At 39.1% G+C, this 25856-nt stretch overlaps 1 long non-coding RNA gene across 6 annotated transcripts in view; it reads right to left on the minus strand.

Annotated features, from left to right (window-relative positions):
- Positions 1-19873: 19873 nt before the first annotated feature.
- LOC111262217 (uncharacterized) overlaps positions 19874-25856 on the minus strand; it is a 12514-nt gene continuing 6531 nt past the window's right edge. For 5 of the 6 annotated variants that reach the window (XR_015311846.1, XR_002681468.2, XR_015311847.1 and 2 more), the window contains exons 2-3: positions 22562-22626; positions 19874-22000 (exon numbers count right to left, since the gene is read on the minus strand). This is a non-coding gene — a long non-coding RNA (uncharacterized LOC111262217). Of the gene's footprint in view, positions 22001-22561; positions 22627-23179; positions 23362-25856 lie in introns of those variants that run through there. The other variant, XR_002681469.2, reaches the window with a different exon arrangement.

Below are 25856 nucleotides of genomic sequence, written 5' to 3' on the forward strand. Positions count from 1 at the left end.
GCCCACATTATAAAAGCTATTTTCGACAAATGACAAGGTACAATCGTGCTCTAGATATCCTATCAGTGTGAATGTGCAGATAAAAGTTACCTTTAAATGAGCGCTAGGTGTAAGTATCACAAACGAATATATTAACTTAATAGCCATCTGCCTCGATCATCGACAACTGCATCTACGGGTTTTTTTTCTCTTTACAAAAAGAACATGATTCGGGCCGAGTATTATTTGCTACGCGCTAGCAAGTCACCAGACCAAGACTAATACCTTCAATACAGGCCACCTCCAAACCAACTCCCGTCTTTTAAAATTATGCTTGCAATGTGTACAGTAGATATCGCGAGTATGGCCCTTCTAAGGACCAGCCCAGACCAAAACTCGAACGAACCTCATGGGCCTTCGTGTCGACATCCAGGAACGGGAAAGCATTGCCTTTTGCTCCAGTTGTTTTTAATTTAATGCATCTTTTTGAGACAAACATAATCGTCTGTTCGAAAATTGCTAGGACAGTACCTCGTTTTCGGATACGATGATATATCAGTCCATTTTATCAGTTGGGTAGACGTATGAACAAATGTAAACTAAAACAAACATTTAGAATGTTTGTTTTAAGTGAAACAAAAAAAGATAATTGGCTTCAGAAGAATGTTTGTTTGCAGCCTGCTCGTTCAGCAAATGACTGTTCTGAATACTCAGATGCTCGGAATGTCTCGCACGTTCGAGGGTGACGCTTCACGGTACAGACAATGCAATAGGCGGACGAGATAAGCTAACTAGCTGGAAGGTGCTGCGAAAAATTACACGCTTTGCAGTGTTTACCTTTTTCGCAAGACTAAAGAAAATATCTTCTTTGTTTAAAAAAAAAGTTTTTTTCTAACACCGTTATATGTAATCCGACAGTTGTACTACTGTATCCTGTTGACTACGCTTATGTTATACGCGTACTCTTATTATTATTACTTTGGGTAACCACGCGTAGCCGTAACTTAGCATAGACAAACGTGGAACCGTTTCATGTTGCTGCTAAAGTTATGTTGCCTTGCTATCAACGTATTTACCAGCGGCCTTTTTGAATCTTTTCGTGTACTTATATTTTTCGGCCCGTTTCGACTTGCTAGCAAACTGGCATCGTTCCCAGAAGCCTGGATCCGCTTGCTTTTTAATCCAGAAATAGAGGGACTCAGGTAGCTTTCTATATTGTTCTAAATAAATTGCATCACGTATCTCAACGTCTACTAAAGATTAGATGGTTTTTAGAGGGCACAGTGTAACGGATTTAGGGCCACCTGATGGTAAACGATGTCTTTTTTTATAAATACAGGTATTATGTACGCGGAAATATACGAAAAAGGAGCAACCCCGCACGAGAGCCGACAACGAATTGTTGCATTTTAGCCTTTTCCCTAATTATATTCGATATTTGCTTACCTGACAGTTGCCCTGTCCGGCATAATAACCCAAATATTATGAGTGTGGGACTTGATGCTGTAACGTGCAGCGGTCAAAAGAAGCTATAGAGGAGGGAACTGCGACGAAAAATGAAACAGCGGAAATGTATATGATCGTGGGTTCTTTCTCAGAATACATAACAGGCCTCACTGCATATATATTGCACGTATCAACTAGGACCGAGAAAGAACCTTGCCTGTTGGAAGAAGCCTTCTTCGGAGCTAAACGTCCCGTTGGCGGTCGGGCACACGACAACTGCCTTGGGCCAGTATGACACAATGATAACAATAATGTAATGGTGGCAAAGTACACGAGTATTGTGCGCTTCCAACCTTCTCGCTTACCCTTCAGCTCCGCCTTTACCTTCGTCTTACCACTATGAGCAGTAAAAAAATCAATCGAGCTGCTGCATTCGCGTTCGTTCTAATTCCGTCTGCTGCCTTTTGCCGACCAATTTGCTTTACCATTGAACTGAACAGACCCGACTGAACAACAGAGAACGCCACAGATTCGTCGCGTCAAGTATTAAATATTTTTTCGGACCCAGATTAAACATAGAATAAGTAAATTAATTGTAAGCAAATTTTTTTTCTCTAAGTTCACCTGGGTATGTATCGAGGGGCAGCGGCTACGTATGATATTCCAGACAGCACAATTTCTAGCGCAGTGTAAAAAGATCTCACCCCGTAAAAAACCTAACCTGTAAGAACTCTGGTCCACGGTTACAGCTTTTTTATGTCGTTTTCACAGTTTGTGACAATATCGAAAGCCAAAAATCAGCGATCAAAAAATCAGCAAAAATCAAACGAGAATGCAAGAAATTGCTAAATACGATCTTTGTTCTCTAATGGCCAATAGCCTGTCGATAATATACAGGGATGCAAATAGATAAAAACAATAGTAGGGATAAAAAATGCAGAAGAAGTGCTATAGCTTGACAGAGTCTATAGGCCACTAACAGAGAGTATCTCCCAAGACCGAGAGATTTGTTGAGAATATAATTATTAAGATATAAAAATACAAAAAACAAAATCGACCAAAGAAACTGTATATCTAAAGTTTTGTTTAACTCGATTCACTTCGATAAAGCAGGCTAAGAGAACTTGTTTACTTTTTTTTTTATAAGATTATATAAAAAGAAAAAAAAGCTACAAGGTGAACGAGAGAAATTTAAAATGTCTAACTAATACATAAGATGAATAGGAAATATCGGTATATAGTTCACCAACGTAGGCGAAATTTGATTAAGTTGGATTGATCCAAATTTGATTACTTTAGCCCTAATGATCAACTAGCTTTCAAGTTACCCATGTTAAAAGAAATGTCTTTACTATTAGCAGTCAGTCACAATTAACTACTATGTTGAATGGCAAAAAGGAATATTCTTCTGTTTGCTTCCTCTATAGAATCATTTATTGGGCCTTGCATGCTACAAGAACTATTTTCGTTATTTTTCAAGATGGCAGTCATACGACATCTTCTAGATGTCCAGCTAGTTCAGTTCGATGGAAAAGAGACAGCGGTTTTAGCAAAAACTAGCATGGTCTTTGACTTCTGAAATGTACCAAAGACACACCGAAGAAAGTAAACATGCATCTAAAAAACATTTGATATCGTAAATCTAAACATATAACGAATTTCACTTGGGTTTTGTGAAGCAACCCATAATTGAAATAGCTTACAAACATATTCTATGAAATACTACAAAGCACAGTGTTGGGATCCATCCCGTCTAGTCTCTGTCTGAAATAATTATAAGACCTCTATGTTTGAACGAAGATCAGAGAAGACACATGCCTACTTGCCGCGAAGCTAGGTCTAGAGGAATTGAAAGGTCACTTCGCCAAAAGACTAGCTAACACCAACTACTGACTTCAGCTTGATAATTTTATGCTAATTACAGGACAAATAGAATAGCAGAAATAAGCCTAAAACAAGAAGTAAGATATAAGTTCGGCATTAAATTCAGTGCATGTGCCGCATTGGCCATAGCTATCAACATTTAAGGGGATACAGAGATCAAAGACAAAGACAGCTACCTGAAGTCCGAGATATTTTTTACTCGATAAGATAGGTAGCTCTCACACACTCAGTTAACTATCTTCCGCTTAGTGAAACATGCAGCCACCAACCAACCGACCAATACGTGTATCCTATATTTCAAAATAATTCTACAAGAGGCATACATGCTAAAAATAAGTTTTAAAATACTAATAAGGTAAAGCTATGATTTTCCGTGATCTAAACCAATGAAAATTTATGCAAATCCGTATACTCCACTCCTACATACTCGCACCAAAAACACTTCGATATGCTGCAAACTTTTATGCAATATCTAGATCGATAGTAAGACTGCCAAGGACTACAGAATACGACAAAGAAAACTTTGCCAATTGACAAAAGCATTACTGCAAGATTAGCCATTGTTCTATCAGGCTCAAAGTACTGAATCATCGAAGTACAGAAATATTCAACATACTTGATAACAAATTATACTAAAAAAAAAAAACATTCATTTTGAATATAGTCATTTGAATATATATAGCGCTTATAGTCTATAATTGAAGAAAAATATGTCGTATATAAAAATTGCCGTATATTTCCTTAGGTTCCGAGGTCCTGCTTTCTGCACAACCAAAGATAACTGCCGCAGGGTCTGCAGCTCAGCCTGTTTAGGCACGAGCACGCATCTTTTAGACAGCGAAGACGTGGTTCATTCACATACACGTACATATATTCAAGCGAAATTTCATCATACACCGATTCTAATATCATCGACCGTACTATCGATGCAATGCCTTACCATATAAATGTATGAATTAATAAACATTCTTCCTATTATGTGGCTACAGGTACCCATACTTGGTTGTCTGCCAGATACACGTTAATAATGGTAAGCTCGGACTTTCGATCTATAACTTCCACTGACATGCGTAGGACTCGTTTCATCACAAGAATAGGATTAATGTTATTTTACCTATAGAAAAATACATCAATAGCTTTGGATTGGACCATTAAATGCTTGTCGAACTATTGCTATTGTTGTAGTCCTATTGTTTGGTTCGGTGAGACAGACCTTAGCCATTGCGAACGAAAATATATTCCTGTGACTTGCCTCGGGTTTATCCAGCCGAAGAGCTCGTGCACAATGATTTCGTTTTCCTATACGCCTCTATCGAACAACTTACCGAAATTTACGTCGTAACGTAAAAGGGGTTACCAAAATACCGCAATGATTGCCTGAGTTTAAACGCTTTCACTGCTGCCAGGTAGACGTATGCATTAGCCGAGAGTGCTACACGTACCCTCAGCCGTAACCATCGTAACCGCACTTGCTGCTGATCTAGCCAAGGCTTCGTTTGTTGTGTTTGTAGTGTTGCTTCTCTGCGCTACTTTAAGCGGTCGAGGCCGATGTCTTTCTTTTTCTATATGAACAATATTTGAATAAATTATAGATTTTTCTTTGAACAGCGACCGTTTACGCGATTCCAGACGTCTGATAGGCCTGTTCGTTCGACCTCTGCTTATTTTATCTACTACAGGTCGAGCTTCAGAGTGATTTTTATTTTAAAAAATATTACTACTCGGAAACACTTGCGGAAGGCAGTTCGATTTCCTTTTCTACGGTTTCATCCATGTTTCAGCACTCTGCTTTTCGTTACCAGAATATCGATGGTGAGTTTCCTTTCTCTTATCTCTTCGAAGGCCCTTCGTAGCGGTTTTTTTTGTGTTTCCATAATGTTTTCTTTATTTGTTAGCTGATCAAGGGCACGCCTGTTTAGCATTTAACGCTGTTGCTCTATACTTGCGTATTTTTTGGTGATGCGTCAGAAATAAAGATGTTTCTTTTTGTATATATGCATACATTAAACGATCACTCGAATTTTATCTCATATTGGCTTATCGACAAGGCAAGAGGGCAAAGCAACTTTTCAACAAGACATATAACGTTAGTCGTAAGCGTCCTAGTTAACAACATGTTGTCGAAGTAATCGCAGTGACAACGCCAGCGGCAGTAACATGTCTTCTTAGTTTCGCAGGTATATTTTGTTTCCTTGCCAGACCTCTTCTCACTCTCATGGGGCGCAATCTCTTTTGGCCTGCCTTCATCGCCTTCACAGCGTAACTCAATTTCGACCATATTCGTCGTTGCCACTGTCGGTCTGACCTGCAAGCAGGAATAGAAAAACGTAGGGCCAGCGTCGAACAAAAATCTATACTGTTGTGCGTCCTGCTCGAAAAAAATGATGATTCATCCGAGAACAAGTATCTTGAAAATATTAATAGAGGTAAAAGGGTAATAAAAGTGTACATATAAGATCGAAAAAGTTACCTGCAAATGCTATGAACGCGCAGCTTTATGTACGCCCATACAACTAATTGAGTCATACGAAAAATTAAGATGGGAAACGCTTGCTGGTTATTTGCGTAACGTCAATCATCTGCGGCCAATACCAGTTGGATGGCCCATCTACGCTTTCGATCGAAGAACGTATTAGCGTAAATGCTAAGTGAAAAATTGACGCAGTCCTCAAGCCTACGTTAAGCACAGAAGACAGTGTCGTCACTACCTAAATATGATGTAAGTTGTTGCGATTGACATATCTGTGAAAATAATCTTCGAAACATAGATTCTCCATTCTGAACGTAGTGACTTGTTACCTTTCTATCCCCGTGCTAATAGAGTAACCACGCGTCTCCCTATTACACGTGACATCTGAATTCGAATCCACGCTTCGCCTTGTGGTGGCAGGTAACCATTTGACACAATGGCCATGGCCTGAATACTGGACGTAAGACCTGAGACAATGATTTAGGTTTATTTTCCTGGTTGCTCTAGCTAACACCCATTCCAGCACAGCCTTATATTGATTAGATCTGCCAAACATCCAGTCGCTTGAAGGTTCAACCATCAGATGGCACCACAAACACTAGCGTACTACAACTAAAGACGCATACTACTGTTTCTCTTTAACCAATAGATACAGCCTATGTTTGATTGTTCCCACAGCATAGTTCTGCAAAAAAAATAAATAAAAATAATGCGTGCGATGCAAGTAGCTCAAATGGAAATAGTAATTGTAAGCTTTACCTTCCTTGCATTAGATTATTTTTGGAGAAGTAATTCATTGTCCGGTTTTAGAATGCAACCTTTGATCTGGGAGGACGGCTTCAAACGTATAGAGCCACTACCAAAATGTCTACCTCGGGAAAGACCCCAATGTCTATGGCAACTTTATTCATTTTTAGCGCATTAAAAGGGAATCGAGCGCCAACTGAACAAAGTTGTATCTAACGTGATCATTTAACCATTTTAAAATATGCAACCATAAGAATACTAGTATTTTTCTAGGCTCAGACGAACAGACGAATATCAGGGCCTTAAAGCCACTGCAGATTCCAACTATACGTGTACGGATATATTTTGGCTCTTAAAATTTTACCTGAATTGGCCTATAATTGCGTAGGCTACAATGAGTAGCCAAACACATACAGTTATTCTCAGTTGCTACAGGTCGTATGTGACGGTCACACTTAAGGGGATGTCAAGGCACTTTCTCTGGTGAAACGTAATGAAAACGTAAAATGATAAGATAAAACAGTTAAATTATAGTTAAAGAATCGTAGGGTTAAAGAGCTCAAGTAGAATAAAATTCAGGCTCAAAAATCAATTAAAAATAAATTTCAGTATTCTCAGTAAGAAGTTTCTGCTTGACCGAAGGGGCTAAGTGATACTGCTAGCTACTAGCTATTTCTCCTGGGCATTCGGCCTAATAAAAATTAGTACATCTGCTTATATTCATGGAATATCGTGCTGCATGTAGTTTAAGAGCAATGAAGTTGATTTCTTGAAGTAGTCAATTGATAATATATCACGATCGACTGCAAAATGATTACTATGTTTAGTCAGATCATGATTTTTATAAATTTGATATGAGATATAGGTATTTAGTCTATGATTTGAATATCTATAGCTATTATCTGTGCTGCTCTGCTATCGGATCTCGGAAGGAGTATTTGACCTAAAGTGCAAGCTCACGCACATGAGCCGCCGATTTTCAAAAGTATTCTCTTTGTAAGCTATATATTGTTTTTCAGCTTTGTATATATATGTTTCAGCTTATATATACAAACGATATAAAAATATCGTCTAGGGAATTTATTTAGGAAAGCTTCTTTGTTATAATATGGATCCTGAACTCGTTCCGTCTGCAATATTAGAGAATCTGGCTGGAGAGAAGTCGGATCAATCGAAAAGTCAGGCGTAAATCATAAATAGTTTTCGTTCGCTGAAATACATTCTAGTCCAAAGTCATTCGCTGTTGTTGCCTTAAGCTATTGGATTTGTCATTTTAGCTTATTGGAGCAGGTGACTATCTAACTGAACAGAGAGGAACGTAGAAAGCAAGTAAATACTTCGTGCATGTTGAAGTTAAAAAGGTAAGGATACATTATAATTAGCACATACACTTATTTTTGTTGGATTACATTCACAAATATGCGTTGGCGACTGTACCAAGCAAGTAAATCTGATTAAACAAAACGATACCTGGAAAAAATCTATATACTTTAGTTTTACCTCGCCGATAATATTTTCTATATGGTGTATATGCAGCATACGATGTAAATAACATCACTGACTGAATTCCATATTCAGCTGAAATTTGCCTGTACGTGGTTGTCTTCATTCAGAAGTGGTGATTTGATGCGTGTACCCGACGTTGTCTTCTTCACTACCTCCGTAATGGAAGAAATTCTTCCGAGTTGAAAAGAGTCGAAAGTGAGCGGACTACCCACCCGTTCTTATTTAATCAGTTCAGAAGTGGACTTTTCAGCTTGAACGACAAATCACGCTCCGGACGGTTGCAAGTGAACAGCGACGAATTGCGGATGCCCCTTTAGCAAGATTGGTGTAATCGATTCGATAGTTTTTTGCGCGGCGAGGGGTAAGCCAAATGATCTATTGTCAATCATCTGAATGCACAAGGGAGGATCCAAAAGGGAGGAACTCTGTGGAAATAACAAAAAAAAAAAAAAACATCTGACAATATGTCTTTGCCTGTTGTTTATACGACAGAAAGCAGAGGAATTTCTATTGAAGATCGTTACTTGAGATAGATAGATGTTCATTTTTTATGGTAACCCCAAGCAGAAGTCATAATCGTTAGATTCCCTCTAATTCGATATCACGGAGAATAGTTCATAGGAGATGCACCTTTACGTATGGTGGAACAGGAAGGGAATGTTACTCTACAACTAACTCAGATATGAGGAAAACGCTAGAGGGGCATGCTATGCAAATGAACTCATCTGGTTGCGTCTGAACCCAACAGAAAAATATCTTGAATGTACGGTGTAGAGTCCGGACATTGCATCACGCGATTATCGCTTGCTTTGGCCGATGCAATGTAACTAGGAAGGCAAACACTTCACAACAGAGAGTGAAGTTTACAGACAGATCGAGTAATGGATCGGTTCCAAGGAGAAAGCTTTTTCATTTTGCCGGACGCGTTCTTTAAGCACACATCCTTTGCGACCAGAAAAATGGACAAAAAAGTCGTAGAAAGATGAGGACTAAAACGTGTTCACTTGCTCGAAAGCTACGATAAATTGAGCTGGCTAAAAATGACAGGTTCAATTTCAATAAAAAATAGTTTCAGTTTTACTTTGTCTATGGTGCGTAACAAACTTAAATACCAACTTGATACTACTCACGAGTGTAAACTTTTTTTTTTGCCATTCCGTGTAACATGATTGCACGCAGTATAAATCTAATGATTCATGGCAGAAACAGGGCCAAATTCGTCGCCCATTAGTCCCTACTGTGTTTGCAATAGTATTGTTTTTTGAAGCACTAACGGCCCAGTTAGGCCTGAACGACCAATTTTGTTTTGCTGTTGACCTTCAGTGTAAACTTTAGAGTTTGACTGAGTACGGAGGTTTTCTGTATAGGGTTCATCATTCTATATTTATCTACTTTTCGAGCATATCTAACGCGTCATTGGGTTTTGACCTAAATGATCCTCACGTGATCGTTTGATGCTGCTGAAGTAAATTTAGAAAGAGACTCACTTCTCACTTAATGCCGGCGGGGAGATCCTTAGTGAGTATTGATATGTCTATTAAGCCATTATAGGTTGATGATTAAAATAGCAAATAGTTGGCCAAGCTCACCATCAGCGAATGCTGCTGTGCTAGCTATAAGATACAGCCTGCATCTAGATGTTAGTTTAACGAGTAAGGATTCAATTAATTCTACTATACGTATGTACTGTATCTACGGGAGCCCGGACGATCCTTGGCTGGCCCTTCTGGGTCATCCAGCAAAGGTTCCACGACATTAAGTTTAATGGTACTTCGATTTTTCTTTACGTATAATGCAGACATGTGGGGGGGTATCGGCAACTGGCCATGGTTATAGAAGCCCTTGTCAAAGCGAAAGAGTTTGTTATGCTAGCTAGAGGATCTCCCAACTGTCAACTTCACTGACTGTTAAGTGTATAGGTTTTATTGTAGATACTGAGGTTCCATACTATTTCTTCAGTGCTGCTCATAAGCATAGTCAGCATAAGTATAGCATCCAAGTTGACTAACCCGAACGATAGAAGCTATACTCTACTCTAGTCCGGACCTCTTTTTTCTTGAGAGTCATGTCTTTCATTTAACAGTTTGGATCATACAACTAATTATCTAGGAACTTCTTTATTTCTGCTAACCCCTGCGTGAGTTTTTTTTTTTGTTGAGATAAAAAATACGTGTTTTCGCCAAAAATATATGCAGAAGTTTAATTACCTAATTACTTGAATTGGGAATGTTATTTGAGCGATTTTCGTAAATTCAATTCATATTGCTTACTGGTCAGCTGTACGACTAAATTTTCGCGGGAATGGCAATAAGGTTTTTTATAATTGACGACGTAATCTACACCTCAGATTTCCTACCCGCTTCAAGCTCGGAGTCGCTGTTGAACATAAATGCACAACAGAGGGCGCAATACGTGAAAGCCAATCCTGCAGGACGGTATCTCTATCCAGCGCATTGAATTCTATACGTACACCTAACCCTCCTCTAGAGAATCAAGCTCCTACTTATGTAATTGTTTATGACCAGATCTGAACTACATTTGACGTTTATGTAGTTTTCTTTGGCAAATTTTTTGCTATCTGGTCAAATATATTAACTATCCTCTATCAATCAGGCTACTTCGTTATAGTCTACTAGTTTAAATTAGGTGAAATATATAATAGGAATAGGACGTGCCAAGCCAGCATAGAACTTAACATATCTGATTTTCTAATAAATTTAAATAATGTTTGCTTCTTGGGTCTCACTGTTACGTTTTTGCTACGGCTGCGTAAGGCCTCGATCGGTGTAACCTATTTTGGTCTTGGGTTCATACCTATTTTAAATACTTCGACTCTACCGGAAAACTAAACGAGCTATGCTCTTTTCGTTCGTAACAAACATAAATGTATAGGCAGCGTCGGATCATCGACATGATTCGTAATAAGTAATTACAGGGTTACAAAAATATGGCTAGATATATTAATGTTGTTAGACACGAAAAAATATTTTAATTAGGTCTCTGCTAATTATCACCGCGCACTCGCTATGGTACCTTACATCTTAACCTAGATTTACAATACACTCATTACAACTGATGTTGCATCGTATATGCACTGAGGGCTTTTTCCTTTGCTGGTCCTACTGTAAATGGAACCCAAGCAATCGGCCATACACTCTGAACTACCGACAGATTGGTGTTTAGTATTAACCCGAATAAAAGCCAAATGGCTAGAGAACCTATTGTTACGGTTTTTTGCCTAAAAGTCACTGTCAATCTGGATAGCAATCCAATGAGCGGACACTTACTTTGAAATCCAATTGTTCACTCTCATTTTTTTATATAGTAGTATGTAATAGGGCATTACTGGCAAGCTAAAAGAAATCATTTCTATCCTGTCATTTTAACTAGATGATTCGTGGAGCAAAGACGAGCTGCGTCTTCTTTAAATTTTTACTTCGAAATCTACATCGCAATGCGGAATTTAACGCATTTTCAGATTTTTCCGAAAACGCGGACCTAGTATCTTTTTCATAGCTTGCTGTTGAAACACCTTCCACTGTGAGAGCTATCGTGGCGAAACCTTTTAACCCTAAGGGAATAATTTCCTCCTGATACCTTGCGGAGGAAAAACTTGAAAGATCTATTACTAGCATGAGGGTAGAGCAATTTAGTTCTGCACATATGCCTTATCATGGAAATGTTCTAATTGGTCTAGTAGTATACTCCTGTTTAGGCTTTTTCATCTTTAAATCTCAAAATATATTCGAGTTTCTTTTCGTCCTATTTGATTAGATAGACATGAAAGGTGGAGATAATTAAGATGACGATCTGTTGACAGTTTCATGAGAATTGTATCGTTTAGCTCTTCAGCAAACGAGCTCCAAGCGAAATTTGCCGCAAGGAAAACGTAGCTGACATCGCCAAAAGACTCTTCGGAAGGCCCAAGACACTGGCTGTACACATGCATACGAAAATACGGAGTGTAGCTTGCGGAAAAATATGTAAAAAGGATTATCAGGTAACAAAAATATTCATCAATTTTAGAAATTAGAAATCCAAAATGTGCCAACCGCGACGCAAAACTTTTGAATTTTGTTCTTCCGTGGCATACGATTGACAATCAACGTACGGTCTGGACGCGTAATCGGACTAATGGTCGTGGGATGTTCAAACTGAGATTTGAACCTGCTTCAAACTATCTCATTAAGCCAAGTCATTGCTTCTACCTACTTCGTTAAAAGCGGTCCGACGATTTTTTCGGAGAAAAGCGTGGAGCCAATAGGACACAAGTCGGCAGCGTCAAAAATCTTTCCTTTGCCTAAAAACATTGCCTTTTACCCAGGCAACCCGAAAAGGGCCTTGCGTCGCGCAGGTTTGATTGGTCAGTTTTGGATTGAGGCTTAAGGTAGTGATCGCTGTTAGTAGTTCTGCATTCGCTGTATAATCCACAAGCTTTCTACTAAGTGGCATTTCTATGTCTTTTATGCCAAAAACTTCATCAAACAATAATAATAAGAAGCAGAAGTGAAGGAGATCTAAAAAAGCCACTCAGGCAAATTTTTATCATGGTTGTGATTGCTTCCGACCGGTCCACTGTGTCACCAATCTGTCGTTCTCGGATTTTTCAAAGAGGATCGGTATTGATGAAATATCGATGTTACGCGGGCTCTCGCGCCCACAGACATTGACAAAAGATTGATATAAGGTCCTGATAATTCGTTTGACTTAGACCTAGACAGCGAAATCATCTAATGCTTGGGCAGATGTGCAAATTGATGCCCGTAACTGGCTACGTCGCGTAGGCAAGGTGCCACATAGCAGCGTTTACTCGTAATCATTCCCGTGCAAAAATAAAACGAAATACTTCTTTAATTTGCCTTTCATTCGTGCTTTTAAAGCTTTCCGAAAAGTCGAACTAGTATATTCGACTTATAACAAAATATACAGTATATTTTTTACGTAACAACGCCTTAGCTTCTAGCGTGAAAACAGACTATCATCCTACATCTATTTTTTAGCTTTAGTTTGTTAAGAATATTTTTTTCATTTTCTTTCCTTCCTTGGACAAATAAGAACATCATCATACAGCTGCTAATCTATATACGATAAAAACACGCTATGAAAGAAGAACCTTTGTTTGATAAAAACGTGTAAATCTATGGGCACCTAATGCTACTATGTAGGCGTCTCCATGTATCCTCGAGTCATTGTATAAGATGTTAGACACATTTGCTAGTATCCAAAGGATCGAACTTACATATTTTGCGCGCTGCAATACCTTAATAATATAAAGCAAGGAACCATGACAGGTTGACGGCAAACTGCTGAGGACAGTTTATTAACGAAAAACGAATGCAACTTACCTTAGATTTATCTCTGTACTCTAGCTCAAACGTGTATATCCTACTTAATTCTCTCAAGTTTGTTCATGCAGTGAATTCCTCCAATGCTGTAAGGAAGTCCATTAGACTTATACGACACAAGCACTTCGAAGAAGGTTGCTAAGTTTAAAAAACAACATCGATTTTAGTTAACTTATCTTAATGTCATTATTCTTGCTTCTCCTAAGCGTTGTTTTTTGCTTTCCTGCAACCAGTAGTAAGTAGCAAGCATCTAATGGAAGTTTGCTTGATGATTTAGGGTGATTTTAAAGCAGATTTACCTGCATCTCATTACTATATTGCTAGGGATATTTCGTAGATGCACACATACGCAATATTCGATCTGTCTCTTGTTTTATGTTCTGGGTCGTGAAAGCGACCTTCGTACAGAAACAAGTTATTTTCCGTACGTTGAGATGGTTAAAAAAAAAAATGTAATAAGCATATTCTATCAAGAGTAATTCGCAGCCATCCTCGAATCGAAAAAAGATCCACGAATGGAAAAAACTTACGTGGAGTGTGCTTCTTAGGTCGAAAGTGTCAAAAAGTTACCACGTGACCTTTTGACCAATGCACTGAAGAAAGCCGTATTTTTGCCATGAAAAGCACACTTGTGCTGTGTTTTTTTGAAAGATGAATAAGATCTGTTGCGAATGTTCACACCACCCACATTTAAAAATACGGTTCAAAATACATGAGATCGAAGCAGTCTTGTATATTACAGAAAAGTCGTTTTCCTTACTGAACCGTTACCGAACGAAAACAACAACAAACAAAAACAGGCTATATATATATAGCCTGTTTCATTATTTTTCTATAGTTCACACGTTTTTTATTCTAGATCTGATAGATCATATTAGTAGAAATCATGAAATGTCTCGTGTACACGATCAGGTTCGTCTCGTCGTCGTCACCGTGTGTTGTACTTTAGGTTGTGGAACCTCTTTTCGAAATTAAAAAACAATCGAGGATACTGGTGAGCATCGAAGGCTTCGCACACCGTTATAGAAATTGGGGATCTGAGTGCCACGCGACTCGGAACTGAAAGGTAATGATTCTATCAATTCTGATTAGGGAAGGACCGAAACGCCGCCCATTTAGGCAATTGGCCATGGCGAAATTTAATTTGAACTTCTAAAATTGATTTTCGATTCTCTATTTCCTTAAAAGACTATTTTCTTATACAAATATCGCTGTTGTTGCCGGTGACGCAATAGTACAAAGATCTATGAAACGCTCGCTTGAAACTATCTATTACAGATAATATTGGTCCTTCGGTTTATGTCATACCCACCCCTTATGCTATTACAGGTCTTCAAGGTAGGCTACAAAAAGACACGAGAATTGCAAAATATATACAGTTATTTCTTTGGTACACATATATATAACCTTCTTTGGCGTAGGTCATCTATGAAATGTGACCTAACAAAGGTCACTTGTGCCATGCAACCGATAATCATGGTTGCTAAAAATGAAAAAAGAACATGATGTCTGAGCCGTTGCAGTCAGATGAATGTGCAAACAGCGGACCGAATCATACGGATTAAGTAAAAAAAAAAAAAAAAAAAAAAAAAAGAGAGAGAGTAACTAAAACTTCTTCAATTCTAGTAATGAACAAAACTACAGAAATATGCCGTAGGATGCTAGCTATCATCTGTAAGTAGACTGCTCTACGTCAGGACCTATCCAACGGCCTGCTTAGCCTAGTTACTGATGCCGCATAGGTGCCGTACAAGAACGGTACATAGAACAAACCAAATAATAGTTACATGGGCCTTCTGATCCGTCAGTATAGACAGGGACTCCCATAGAATATTGTAGTAAGTGGCCGGAACAGGCAGGACTAACTGATAGATCTTTATTCACCTAAACAATGATTTCTTTTTAAGCAGCAGCAGCAAATCGATGGACCTTCATCAGCGCCTGTTTTTTTCCGCTTCAACTCCGGTGTACTTGCACTAACACTTCGAGAGCTACCCACTAAGATGATGATTATTACTTTCTAAGGGATCTCATCGCTAAATTTCAAGCGTAGAAAGTTCCAAAATGAAACCAGAAGGAGAGATAAGATGACTCTATAAAGGTATCCACCTCGTGAATTACTTCATTCAGTATAAACTTATTATTGTGCAGAGCTTATAATTTATAACAGGTGTCAAAAGTATGACAAAGCTGACACATTCGATGTGAAATGAAGCTTCAGCAGTTTCAGAAAATCTATCCGTACATATCTTTGATAGGCATCCATATTTAGTTATTTACACAGTCACGACGTACGTCAGTCATATAATCGCAAACTGCACAGTATGCACAACACACACACACACACACACGATATTTTTGCGCTCTGACACTTCGTCCTTTGCAAGGCCGTAATACAACTGCGACCGAAACGACCTACGCCCTAATTGACGACGCGAAAAGAAACTATTTTTCGAAGATCATTCTAATGATGCAATAGAATGAATGTGTTAAATGAGAATTTAAAAATAGGCACGTTTGTATCGTGCTGGAAGCCATCGGCGTGATATAAAGCCAATCCATTTTCAAAGTAGGTTAGTTAGCTCTAGTTTTCTAATCAGTTCGCTGTGGACGTCTACTCTAATAAATACCCCGGCCGCGCTTTTTATGTAGCGATTGCAAACGACAAGTTGTTTGGCCCTTGGATATTTTTAGTGACCACCTTTCATTTAATCGATGGCAAAAAACGTGTGCTCCGTTCAGGCAAGAAAATTGGAAATAATAGTATGCGAGCAACCACGGACAGGCAATTTATTATTGGCCTTAGTTCCTTAATCGGCACTAGGCTTGCATATCTTGAACAAGATTTAAGATACACATTTCTCTAGAAGACGCTGAGTATTAAAATAGGGCTGTTAGATTGCAGTTCTCGTCATCAGATCTTCCCGGCTTTTATCGCGCACTCACAAATAGATATGGCAAGTGTTATAATACTTTCTTCTTTATCTATTCACGCGAACATCTCGTACCTAATCATAATACGTTAGCTCTGCTATCGTTAACGCACTGAAGTAGCACCAACCAATTTAAATGCATTAGGGTATTTCTTAATATCGATGTCTATAATTTACGAAAACCAGATATCCATTCAGCTGTCTTTTGCAGATAGATGACTACTTGTGCGATTTCTCGGAACACGGTGACACGGAGCAGGCTGTCGAGCCTGCCCTACCTGCCACCACGATGGGCATCCGACTGCGCTGCTATTGATGGCCCATTTTACCAACCATTTGCCTGCATCCCGACCCTTCCCGCAATAGCATGTAGCAAGACCCGATAGCACGAACGCGTTTGCAAAAAGCGCTTATTGTTGGGTTTGAGACTCATCTCCGTTTGCTTCGGTTTTTTTTTTTCTCTCTCTAGCCAAAACCAGTGTGTACCAGCTCGAAACACGGTAAAAGATAGGCCCAAGTTAGATCTGCATCTCACAATGGATCCCCCAGTTGATCCCTCTTATACTGCAGGTGTTCTGTTGAAGCCGATGGGTGCTTGCGATGGCCAAGCTGTTGATATGCGCGCAAAGCAAGCCAATGAATAACACTGTCGCGTAACATAGATGAGGTGAGCATTTGGCAGCTCTGAGCGGCTCCATCTATCATGTGTTACTATGGGCAGCACAGAGTAGCCAGCGCACTTGGAAGAACGAATGAACGCATTACCTACGAAGCTACAAAATATTCAGATGTTGTAGCTTGAGTGTGTCGGATCAACGGAAAAAAATTATCGCAGACTTACCGAATAAGTCTGTGATAATTTTTTTTTTAAATAAAACCCTGCCACATAAAGGTTCTACACATATGAAGAGATCGCGTGTGCATATTTTGCATGTGAAATATTCTTACTAGTAAATATAACATCGTGTACAGTTCTACCGTGTTTTATATTAAAAAGAGCTCGTGGCGAAGATTGTGGCTCAAAAAATCTTGTTAATGTCGCTTGACGTTAATGTCGGACAAAACTTGATAGGCTTTTAATATATGCGCTCTATAAGTTGCAAAATATTTTGTTACGATTTGCTTTAGGGAAGTGCACCTGTTTACAGGACCTTCATTTGATTATGACTGCTATGCTATATATGCCGGCTAGCTATATTCAAACTTATACTTTAAACCAGAGCCTGGCAGAGGGCACTTACAAATCCAAAGTATCGTGCAAATACATTATGACCTTAAAAAGACGCCGTTGTGAAAGGTCTGATAATGCTATGTATTGTATAAACACCTTTCATATACCTATTACATAAATTGATGTCGGGAGTACTGGCCTGTTTCTTACTGCGCAAAGCGTATATCAGTCGACCAATGAGCCCTATATCGATATGGATACACCCTAAACAGATTTGTCTAAAGCAGTTCTCCAGAATAGGCCCTCTATAGTACTAGAAATTGAAATAGCTAGTACTAGAGGTATGAACTAAATTAAAAAAAAAATTAGCCCTTTGAAGCAGATTGCATTCCTGCTATGGTTCCGCTTGGGTCTCTATGCATTTGTCTCAACAGGGATAGCTTGCCCTTGCAACGTTCTGCGGTAAAATGATTGAGGTGCTTATTCTTTATATTGTATAGCTTGCAACAAACAACTAGCTTCTGTTCCTTTCCTTCGTAGACATCAAACTCCATAACACCCATACACTATCCATATAGTTGATCTAAAACAAGCATATTTTTGTTATACATAGTAAACAAACAGAGCGCGCAGTGTTATGTCTTCTTAATCAATTGCAAAAGTTCTCCGATTATAATGCAATAACATCTTTAATGTCCTACTATATCTTCGAGGCGAACGAAAAATGTATGTTTTGATCACTTGAGATGTCTATTAAGCTGCGTAGGATATTTTTTTAAATATAGACTGACTTGTACATCTGTCTGTGTACCTCCTCTAAGCAATAATGTTACTATATAAAATTTTCTTTCTCATAACCGTAAACGAAGCGTCTACATATGCCCTAACTTCGCCAATACGACCTATTGCGTTGTCGAGTCTCTTACAGTATAGCAGGCAGTGTTATAATACCATTGCTCGTAATATTTGCTTTCCCTCTAATAAAATAATATTGGTCGGCACAAGCGTCCAGTTTGGCTTAGAAGAAGAATGCTTATAGTCAAAAGGTACATATAGTATAACGTAAAGGGACCTTCTATATAAACTTTTCAGATATGACCAAATTGTCGATGCAATCCCCGACTTGTTCCAGTTTCAAGATCTGACGAGGAGCTGATTGAAAACTGACTGCACTGGACATACAAAAGGCGGAATAAAAAAATATTACATCATGGGAATGCGTACGAGAGTATACTACAGTAATCCGAAGCGCGATGCAAAGTTCCAGCCAAAAAAATAAAACAGGTTATAGCCAAGGTATTATGCCTGCGCATTGTGACCTATTCAAGTGCCTGCTGTAAAGTTAGGCCACTAAAAATGCCGTGTACTTTTTCCAAATTGATCGACTTTCTCTCTTTCAAATAGGGTCTCCTCGATCGCACAGCTTAGTGACATGAGATGAAAAGATTCATGAATAAACTCAGTCTTCACGGACATTATAGTATTAGGCAAATAGCGAAACATTGGCTTGCGGATTTTTTCAGAAGTGATGTCCTGGCAAACAATGTTTTATAAAAAAATACAGCAAGAATTTATTCCTTCGAATCTTAAAATCAGGAAGTTATGGTCGACATCGTTTGTCGTCCTAGAAAACTTACAATTGGCGTTGATGAGCTGTCGCTCGAATGTATAAACGAATGAAAACCATATTACTAGCTAGTAAATGTAAAGTGACAATATTTATAGCGTTTACAATAAGCCAAAAACTATTTTTTTTTCACTATAATTATCAACGAAACAAGCAATTAACACATATTATCGCAATACTGATAATAACAATAATATATCAATATTATCCGAGTATCTGATATGTCTTTCTAGCGAAAGCCTTTGCTTGTTAAAGAACGTACACGATCCCTATATAAATCGCAATTTCGGCTAGTCGAGGCACCCACAAAAACGGAAACCATCTTGACTAAAGACGCTCGTTAAATATAGAAATTAATTCTAACCTTACAGGACTAGTTTGATTAAACCGAATAAAGTAACTTGTTTAAGTTAATCAATCTCCGTCGGTGAGCGAAGATCAAAGCTGAGCAAGGAAGGCTCTTACTCAGTCTTGTGGGAAACTTATTTATGACAGGTACATGTTTAACCTCAATGACCAATTAGTGTGGAACTGCTTAAATAATAAAATTTTGAGTGTATGTGGTTATGGCTGAATAAGCCTAGAGAGCTTTCGAGGGTCAAATGGATGAAAGCTGATCGGGTGCATTTTGCTGAAGGCCAAAATGGAAGCAACGAAAGTTCAGTATGGCAAATAGACTAGTTAATCAATTTCTCACGATAATACTTAATATTAGTAGAGATATAAGTATATATATATATAATAAGTAGAGAAAAGTGGTCAATATTGATTTGAAAGTATCATCAAGTATTCTATTGTTGGCATTTAGAAATGTTGGAACAGTCCGTTTAGTAACGTATCTCGTTCTCAGTGGATGACTACATTCGATACGTTCATATACGTTTATTAGGAAAAGTGTAGTTTAACAAACTTAAATGTAATTAATCAGCCTTTTGTAATATTTAACAGCTGTTTCGAAGGTAACAAATTTCGAGGCTAACAAAAGGCAGGCAAATGATTTAGGCAGGTGCAATGGGAAGTTTGAGAGCAAGAGAAAGCGTCTTTATGCCGATTTAGAAACTGTGCTTTTTGGAGTGTGGACACTTTATCCTACAGATGACCCGCTTCGCGGGATACAAACAAATCTCAAGTTGCCTTCTGCTTGTGTAGCACCAGGGCATTGTAGTTGCTAATAAGTAGAACGAGTAAGGTTTATCTGTTAGAAAAGTCTACAGTGATATCGAACAACCTCCATATTGTTAGCCTAGAATGGGGCCGCAGATTAGGCTGTATAAAGACATGAATATCAGAAAAACTAGCCCCTGTTGTGGCTGTTTTCTGGAACGTCTTTTAGTTAGCATTTATCTCTAGTGACGGCTCAGCTATTCATTTGTTTAGATTCTGTTTGATATACGTGATGAAGAGTTGTGAAGATATTCTGCTAGCATTAAGGTAGATCAAACACATACATTGCATAATGGATGTTGGGACACAGGAACAGGAATAAATGGATGCGAAACGGCTTAAGGTTTCGGGGCTTTTGTCATTAGACAATCTTAAGAGTACTAAATAATAATTTATTAAATATTCCATATGCTTGCATCGGAGTTTGACCTAGTTTGAGATGAAAAGAAATTTTGCTTTGGTAGATACAACGAATAATAATATATTGGTTAAGCATAGTCGTCTGCTGTCGCGGAGGTAACGGTTGAACTTTGAATTAACAATGCTGGATCGTTGGTTTGTACTTACTTAGTATTGAATTTCAAATTTCGCGGGCTTCAGCTATTCTAGCTTCCATGGCGCACAAATGTTTCGAATTTAACGTTCGGCACCACCGTTGGGCATACCCTTAGATACATAAGGGAAATCAATGAACCTATGCGCTTATAGAAAACGAAACATTTCCAAGGTCATAATTTTCAGAAAGCCTTCAAGAAATTAGGTTGACAATAGATACTGGGAGAAAAATGGTCGTCGCTGATTGCATACAGATGGATAAAATAACATCTATCACTGCTATTTTAAAACGTTTGATGACTCCTTAGATATGCGAGGCAGTCTCAACTAAATAATGTATAATGTAGGGAATAGCGGCTGAAAAGTATCGACGAAATATTAGGGTAGGGAATGAATATTTCTCTTTCTTTTTTTCAAAGGCGAATACACAAAGGCACAAACAAGGCATGGCATTCTATTTCTGAAATTGTTTCTGTAACGCTGGATGAGGGCTGTATGTATAGAACTAGCATGGCATTTTTCTGGTGTCTCGTGATAACTATTTTTAATATCTATAGCCGCATGCTAAACATCGCACCATTTTAGCATATGAACATTCACAGATCGTGTTATGCACGGTAGGTCGAATGTCTTAATTGTCAGCCATATACATGTATATAACAAGGAATACATTCAAAGTTTTAGTGTGCACGTATAAATTAATGGACCTTGCTATAGGACTCTACGCAGGGAGCCATGTTTATGTGGGATATGTGTTCACAATCCATTCCAATGAGGCACACAGCGACTGCGGTCGCCGCTGCATTAGTCTCACGATTCTACGTGCCGGAAAGTACTTAACAAGTTCAAACTAGTACAATTTGTGCATGGTGGCGATTAATCAGTTTTTCCGGGTTTAGCGTACGACTCCAGCATTTCTCTAATATGTACATGATCTGCCCCGGGTGACGTTATTATCGATTCACTGTTCACTCTTCATCAGCCGTAAACGTCTTCACCAAAGGAGAATTGTTTACGTCTATTTTAGAAGACGTTCAGCTGTGCACGTACGGTTTATTAGTTGGCGCGCGATCGACTCATGAGAAGCTTAGATCTCTACTCAGCTGACGTAATTGTCCTTGAACGATTGATGTGGCTGATCCCCCTACCTCCTGCAATCCGACGAACACTCACCTATGAATTCAAATGGAATCAATTGAGGATTTTAATGTCTTCCTGAATCGACCGCGATACCAGGAGAAGGAAGCTCATTCTGCGAACGTAAACAACAACTGCTCCTCTTGACTCAGCCAGTTTTGTTTGCGAAACGAAAACGTAACAGAACTTAGGGGACAGTCCAATAGTAGTACAGACTGCAAAATTACTCGATTACTATTTGGAGAAAGAGGAAATATACCAGCAAAGTTTCGACATCTTGATTTACTGCGGTACAGAGTAATACAATCGGCACGTGCTTAGTTCACAGAAAGCAGTTAAATTTTAACCGGCAATACTTTTATAGAGGAAAGCTTAACCATCGCAGAACGGGAGAGGTATCAGAAGCGAAACTGACATGTAGGATGAATGTAGGCTTTTTTGGCTGACTATCAAACGCACCTTTTCAATATCAGATCATATTCAAATGATGTTTCTATTTCAAAATTTCTATGAGCAAATAGTGAAAGCACACAGAATACGCAGTCAGACAGGCAGGCAGGCAGGCAGGCACCACATATACAATGTACAAATGCTTACATCAATGTTTTTAGCGAGAGATCAGTCAGAGTCGCATTCATCGGACATTCTTATTGGATATCCACCTGCAATTAGAAAAATGCGCCACATAGATAACATGAAACGGTCGGTTTGAACAATTTGCAGAGTTGGTTATGTAGTGAAAAAATTACAATCAACTTGAATATCAACTACTATCGGTCAGAGTAGAAGTGCAACAGGAAGGACTGCGTCCGCCTAATTTATTTGATTACTTCCCTAGGCTACCGCCTTCGCGCCAGAATCGTGCGCTGCCTCGACAAACACGAGGGTAAGCTGAATCAGCTGCATACGTGATCTCACTATAGGCATCAAAGACAAAGACTTCACAACACTTAGATGGATAAAACAAATGCCGCAACTATACATGCAACAGCTATCTCACTAACCAAGTTACCAGAACTTCTATGCTCAATGGCTAATCAGCTAATGAAAGAACATAGTTACTGCCCCTTAACCCCAATGACGATTGCCTACTTAGCAAGATCAATAGAACAGGCAAAAATTATTCAACAATAACAAGTCCTATCCTCTTCAGATATTATAGAATATTATTATTATTACGCCATATATGAGCTAGCTGAGAGATGTTGAACTGACGGTCGTAAGGAGACGCGTCTAGCGTGACTATGGAAGCGTTGTTTATATCCATTGAATTCGACAGATGTACGAAAGAAACATATCTCGTTCGCGTTATTGAAAAACTGCCGTAGACCAAGTCCAGATAATCTAACGCGTAATCAGCACAACAGACCGAACAAAAATTCGGACGCACCAACTGCTTCAGCAGTCATCTGAAGCAGTGATGCGCGCGGCTGGCGGGAGTAGCTCATTGCTGAAATCGGTGAGTGAGCCTCCCAGGAAAGGGCACTTCTCAGCAATATGGAAGAGGACAAGCCTGATTCCAGCTCCAAGGCCCAGAAAAGCTAGACACAATGGGAAACATTCGAACACATTTTGCTGTATATGTTTAACAGGATAACAAACAAAAAGGGTTTACTACCAAACGCATAATACGGTTTTTTAGGAAAGGAAATTACCCCAGAAAGCACTCAAAAAGGTTCTGGCACGGGCGAGGAGGAAAAGGTGTAAGGGTTATGCGCTTCAAAATGTCTTTAATATCAGAATAATCAGGGATCATTATAAATGCACTAAGAAGAAAGGATATATCACATAACCTTTGCCGGATGATCCTATCTTATCTGAATGATCGGAAAGCGATCGCGCGGGGGGAGCGGGGATGAATACATAGATATTTATAATCTAGTTTATGGCGAGGTACTTCGACTGAAACACTGATTAATGAGCCGAAATGCTAGCCCAAGCCAGCCTTGAAGAGAGTACCATAATGGATCGATCACAACCACTAACGGTTGGCATTCGAAAAGACGGGGCTTTGTATTTAACAGGTCGGAAGTGGATAAGAGGAATTAGCCTTGCGGTAGCTGGCCACCCGATAAAAATCAGGAAAGAGGCGAGAGATTTCGACACCGAACTGTTCGAACATGGAAAACGTTTCGTAAAGGCCCAGCGAGCCTGAGAATTGGCGGAGCGTTGGGGGCAACCATAGATTCCAGGCTCGGTTACGGATTCAGTGACGCTGTAATTATCACCCATATAGGAAACATGGCCTTGCAACCATCATAGAATAGGAACTCACTAAGATGGGCCCGAAGAAAGCTGGCGTTCAGGGTAAGCCGGGCCTACTAAACGGTCTCGACTTCAACGTTTCTATTTCTAACCAAAGTAGTGCTGTGGTTCCTTCTAGGGAGACGGTATGGTATGGAAAAGGGATGATATGGATATGACCATGACTGGAAGGGCCAGGAATTGATGTCTGGCGCGAGGTTCGGAGAACAGTGAGAATTGGAATAAAAGACGAAAAGTTGGATACCAGACGTATGGATGTGGCTGGGAGCGGAAAGAGCGCTGACGTACGATGTAACACAGGTATTGCTAATGGACAATTCCAATCCTACATGGTGAATAAAGGAAGAGCCCAAATAGATTTATGCGCTCCCTGCAGCGCTGGGGAAAAGTACTCATACTCTTACGTTGCACAGCTCTAAATGAAGCGACAATTGAGCCCAGCCAATAAGGACCAGAGAAAAATAATCAGGAAAATGGTGGAGTATATGGCAACGAACCTTGCTGCATGGGGAAAGGTCACAAGATTGTGGAACGCAGTGGTGGGGTCAGAGGAATGTATGAGAATGGATACGAGATGGGCATTAGGAATAAATGGGAATAGGGAAAGATAGAAAGACCATTTAGAACTTTGGTCGAACCAAATGTTTTAGAAACAGGCCCTAAGCACCCCACTGGGCTGCACTAATAGTTCAATAGTTTCTTATTGGCATGTTTTACTGAAGATCGGGGTTTACTTGGTCGACATTGTTTTTATTCACGATCATATTCATATACAAGGTTGGGCCCCTTTGCGGCGTGTTTATGACGCTCATGCATTCATCCGCTACTCTTAGTGTCAGACGAAAACCGGTTCATTCTAATTGTAAAGATGCAGGCCTACAGCAAATATGCAGCCTAGGTGGCCTAAGGGTTGTTCAATTTTTGAATATGAGAGAACTGGACACGGTATTATTGCATCGCTGAACTTTTGCTGTCCTACTTCAGTTTCAAATAACTAATTTATTTGTCTTCTTTCTTTATTGTATTAATTCCAAACTGTTGCATTCAATGAGCTGATTTCTCGTAGGCCACTTCGTCCTTTGCAAACAAATGCTTAATTCTCCAACAGCAATATGCTTGTATCTATCGGTTCATAGAGAAGCGTGTGGGACACAATAGATTCACCTTTGGATACTTGAAAGCGTTGGTACAACGGTGACCTTCTAATCTGAGTAGAAGGAACTTAGCGAGTATGGCGTTAAATGTTCGTTCAGCAACTCGATCGCTGACAAGATAGCTTACTAGTTAAACCATATAATAAAAAAGAGCATATCCCCGGGAGAGCATTCAATTTCACAATAGGCTTCGTGAACGTGATTAGCGGGGGGGTGCGCACCTTCGTAGATAAATAAAATGTATTGTCGCACTGTGTTCGAGAGAAAAATATTTCCATATATTTTACTGAAGACTTACTTAACAACCTACTATACTAACTCAACTTCCAAGTACTCGCCTTTAAAGGCGTTAACTATTTATAAGGATCTCATGGTGGTTCGGATCTTGTTCCTTCTATTAAATATAGCTGGTTAATTGGCGGGGAATAACACAGGTTAGTAAACGTATAATCGATGGATAATACTGAAAAAAA

This window comes from Varroa jacobsoni, unplaced genomic scaffold (assembly GCF_002532875.2).
Source record: "Varroa jacobsoni isolate VJ856 unplaced genomic scaffold, vjacob_1.0 scaffold_639, whole genome shotgun sequence".
NCBI classification, from domain to species: domain Eukaryota; kingdom Metazoa; phylum Arthropoda; class Arachnida; order Mesostigmata; family Varroidae; genus Varroa; species Varroa jacobsoni.